This window comes from Pistacia vera, unplaced genomic scaffold (assembly GCF_008641045.1).
Source record: "Pistacia vera cultivar Batoury unplaced genomic scaffold, PisVer_v2 Contig286, whole genome shotgun sequence".
Classification (NCBI taxonomy): domain Eukaryota; kingdom Viridiplantae; phylum Streptophyta; class Magnoliopsida; order Sapindales; family Anacardiaceae; genus Pistacia; species Pistacia vera.
The window spans coordinates 432,077-437,225 of NW_022196097.1; positions in this window are offsets into that span (position 1 = coordinate 432,077).

The window sequence follows — 5,149 nt, forward strand, 5'->3', positions numbered from 1 at the left end:
CGACTTGCATTAGAATGTCCAACACCTTACGGACGAGTGGCCGCCCTGAGCCGCTTCATCTCTAGGTCAGCTGATAAGTGCCACCTATTCTTCCATGCCCTAAAAAAATCCAACAAGTTCGACTGGACCCTTTCATGCGAAGAAGCCCTACAACAGCTGAAGAGGATTTGACCAGCCCCCGCTTCTTTCCAAACCTATGGGGGGAGAAGCTCTACACCTACCTAGCGCTCTCAAAGACAGCCATCTCAACGGTGCTAGTTCGGGAAGAAGAAACAAAGTCACTGGTCTACTACATTAGCAAGCCTCTCCTCGACGCAGAAACTCGATAGCCAACTGGAAAAGCTTGCCCTCGCCTCATCCATGCATCCAGCAAGCTCAGACCGTATTTCCAGTGCCACCCTAAGTTGTGATCACCTCCTTCCCACTTAAGAAAATATTGCACAAACAGAACTGTCAAGCCGACTCATGCAATGGGCGGTAGAGCTCAGTGAGTTCGATGTATCCTACCAACCACGCACCGCTGTCAAGTCCCAGGCACCAGCGGACTTCATTGCTGACTTCACACCAAGCGCCACCACCCAGGCCGAAAGAGAGTTACTATGCATGAACGGCGCACCACCCTCAAAGTGGACTCCCTAGTAGACGATGCAGTAATGTGAATGGAGCGAGACTTGGGATAGTACTGATCGCACCAGAGGGAACATAGTCCAGCGAGCAATCCAGTGTGGGTTCATGCACGAATAACGAAGCCGAATATAAGGCCCCCTAGCTGGACTTTCCTTGGCCAAGAAATGGGAGCAAAAGGCTGGAAGTGAAGTCCGATTCCCAACTTGTGTCAACCAACTAAGCACGCGACTCGAAGATGGCGTCCTACTTGAGCACGGTCAAAGAGCTGCAGGCCCATTCGAAGAGTTTCTCATCATACAGATCCCCAAAGCTGAGAATACCATGCCGACGGCCTCGCCAACCTTGGCTCGACACTCCCATGTTCTTCCTAGTCATCCATTCCCCTCTTATTCATGCAGTGGCCGGCCAACTAGAAGGAACTGCCACCGAACAAGTCTCCCGTAGAAGCCATGGACTTGAACAAGCCGACTGCTGGATGACCTCGATAATAGATACCTGGAAACGATAAGATCCCGGCTGGTAGAAACGAAGCACGCCGAATGAAAGCAAGAGCCGCCAGACTCACCTACATGAGGGCCAACCCCTCAGAAAGTCGTTCTCAGGCCCCTATCTTATGCATAAGCCCAGGAGGCCCAAAGTGTTCTAGCCGAACTCCTGAAGCAATGCGACAACCATGCAGGGGTGCAGTCTTGCATCGGGTGATTACCGCTATACTACTGGCCGACCATACGCACCGATTCACCGCCTACACGAATAAGTGCGACAACTGTCAAAGGTTTGCCCGTATCTCACATGTTAGTATATATTAGTGTATGCCTTAGAAACCATTCGTGTTGGTTTTCAGAGCTTTTGTCTTGTATCTATTATATCATAAATATAGAGAAGAGTTCTTCAATTCATATGTAAATTGCTTCCTTTATTGTCATGCATTTAAATAAAGTATGTATATGATTGTCCAGATGATTCATTTAATAGGTAAATGAGTTATCGAAAAGGGTTCCTTACGGAAGCAATATAAATTTGGGCAACTATATGCACAGTAGGCATACCGGATGCTTCCAAAAGATATCTGAGTTGATATAAGTACGGATGACGATGATAGTCATGCCACTGGGCATTGTATGGATTAACGGTTGGTGAACTGTTTTTTCGAACTGACCGAATAACGACAAATCACTTGAAAAGCATGTAGTCAATGATTTATCGTTTGGTTATATCGTGCAACGATGTAGTCCTTTGACCTGAACATTGCATTCGGATCGATATGGATCGTAGGGTTATACAGTGTATAGTACGAGACTAATCATGTTTCTTACAATAAAGCCTATTGGTCATGCGTTGTTCATATGCGGAAACGAATGATGGTCAAGAGGGATCCATTACTCGGAAATATAGGATCGGGAGTACCCGTTGACTCCATCCGGATTCGAGTTCCTAACGAACATCGATAATGTCAGAAAACTAAATCTCTGGCCAGAGTCTATTATTAGTCATACCAAAAGTAAGTTTGTGATGACAAGTTTCGGACATATTGATCGATAATTCGGTTGAAGATCGAGTTTAGGATTTTGACGTTCCGTGAATCCATACCGATTAGGATATCTCAATGGAGGACTTTACCTCATGGTACGTATGATCTGAAATGGGTTCGATGAAGTATTTCTTTATCGTGGTTTAGGGACTATGGCACATTGCTAGATGTTTACCATAGTCGTTGGCCTCCAGACAGGTTTCCGGATTCATCCAGAACCGGCCCACGCTAATCCACGGTGGACCTACATGTCACAACCATACCTTGAGAAGTTAGAGAAGGATGAGAGAGAGAAATGATATTCGAAGAGGGCTAGCACCTTCCGAGGGTAATAACGGATTTCTATGGTAATAGTTACATAGAAAACTATTGTGACATTTTAAGGATTAAAATGTCAAGCAATATAATTATATTTAATTATTATATCTTAAAGTGTTAAGATTAAATCTTAAAGTGTTAATAATTAATGAGATGAACAAAATAACCTTTTAATAGTTAAAGGGTAAAAGGGTAACTTTATGGTTGTCATTGTAAACTAGTTTAGTTTACATGGGCCTTTGAATAATATTGATTATTCAAGGGTAGCATATAAATCATGGGGTCCCTTATAAAATAAGATTTTATTGAAGTGAAAAATAATAATTGCAAAATTGCCCAAGTATATATAAATGCAAAAGGTTGCATGATTTTGTTCATAACACACATTGTCACTCAAAGCAAAACCAAAACTCTCTCTAAAAGCCAGACACCATCTCTAAACCTCTCAATGTTGTGTTAGTGTAGAGGTTTCTCCTTTTGATGCTAATCTCATCAATCCAAAGCAAAGGAGTAGGTATATCTCATATCCAAGCTTTGCATGTAACCGTTTTTTTAATCCATGCTTTCATTGCTTCATTCTCCATCTCCACCACTCTTCATGCATGCTGGATCTTTCAAATGGTATCAGAGCTAAAAGCTCCTTGCATGTCGATTATAAGCTAAAATGGCATTTTTCCATGTGTTCATATTTCATCAAACTTGGTGTAGTTGCATGTTAGTGATATGGTTCAAAAATTTTTTTTTTTTTCATAGTAGATCTTTACATCATGTCTCGGCCATACATAGATCAGAGGAATTGTTCATCTTCTCTCATTCTTATATGTTTGAATGATGATAATGGTTATAATGAGCATGCCTTAGTATTGATGAGTTGTTTGATGTAATAAGCATGTTTGATGCATGTGTATGTCTCGGCCATCTCTTGATCGTTTGAAAACATGTTTTTCTTCTTGCTCTCAATATTTTGGGTATGTTAGAATTGATTAAAGCATGTTTGAGATGATTATTGCATGAAATTGTTTGAAAAACTACAATGCATGCATATATGTCATTTTCGGCCATGACTAGTTTTGCCATAAAAATTTCATTTCATTCATGTATTGATGAATGATGTTTTGGAATGTTGCATGATGATTCATTTAGAAAAATGTTCATGCATGTTCATTTCCTTACTTTGATTAAATGGTTTATGCTTTGACATGCTAAATGTGTTATCTTTAATTTGATTAAAGTATATTTTTGCATGAGTGTATGCAAATGTTGCAATTGTTTAGTGGTGGAATTTGATGTTAGCATAAAGTTATGGATTATTCATTCAGATGATGATATGATATTATATGTTGTGGTAATTTAATGTAGGATGTTTAATTTGATTATTATCTTATAATGCTCATTGCATGGCATAAATTATTATATTTTTGAAATGTAATAATTTGGTTGTTTGAATGGTTTCAAAAATGATGATCAAGATGGCATGATTTCTTTGGAAAATAAATATGTCATAAAATATTTCTTTAGTTAAAGTCTTGTGTCATAAGATGATTACTCTTGGAGTAATAAAACCCACTATCTATGCCATGCATGACTTTGTGAAAGTATTGAAATGATGCTAACAATTAAGTAGTATATCTTTGGGTGGAATATGACAAAAGTGTTTGTGTAATGATTCCTATAAAATGTGTAATGTTGCATGGCCCAAAGTTATAATTAAATTACCCATGAATAATATATAATATCTATTATAAGGATATAATATTTATATATTTATTCATGCCTTTAAATAAATTATTATTATATTTGGTATGAAATGTTTAATATTTTATTATGTGATGAATGAATATTAGATTAGAGGGTTATCATGGGCGCCATTTGGTTTTCAAAATATTCAAAAGTGTTTGTAATATCTTTTATTAAATGGCTTGTAATAATAATTTATTATTTATTTTAATCGGGCCTGCGTGCCTAAGATCCATATGTAATGAATCGGCTAGACGGGAACCGAAGAACATCCGGATGATGATCCAATCGAGATAAGTATTAGGGTAATGTTTGTCTTAGGATGTATTTTCGAAAAGCCCATGGTCACCCCCATGCTTTAATTTAGGCATATATGTGATATGTATGAATGGATATTAAACATGACATACTAAAATGAATTAACTAAAGGGTAAACCTAAACTCCCCAATTTAAAATTAATTATCCAAGTCTCCCATTGTGGGATAACTAAATTCTTTGATATAAATTTTAATATCCCAAGATTTCTATTATGTGAGATACAATCTTTATATCATAGAATTAAGTTGATCTTGTTCTTGATGGATATTTTACCTTGACCAGAATTCTATTATGTGAGGACATGATGAAAATGCCATCCTAAAAAGCACAATGGTCATATTTAACTAGCCTAGGGTACCAGAATTCTATTATGTGAGGTTCCGAAGCTAGGACAAGGAATAGGAATCAAACCTATATAGTGATATACGGAAAAGAGTTTTCTACTTATTAGACTTAATTAACCAAGAATTCTATTATGTGAGGTTAATTGAATTTGATAAGAAATTGATCCCCCCACTAAGAAATTTAATCCAACGAAAATTTCCGATCCTATTTAAGGGAGTGTAGGACTCGAATAAAATAGTGAGAGCTAATTTTGATTATGCATTAAAAGGTTT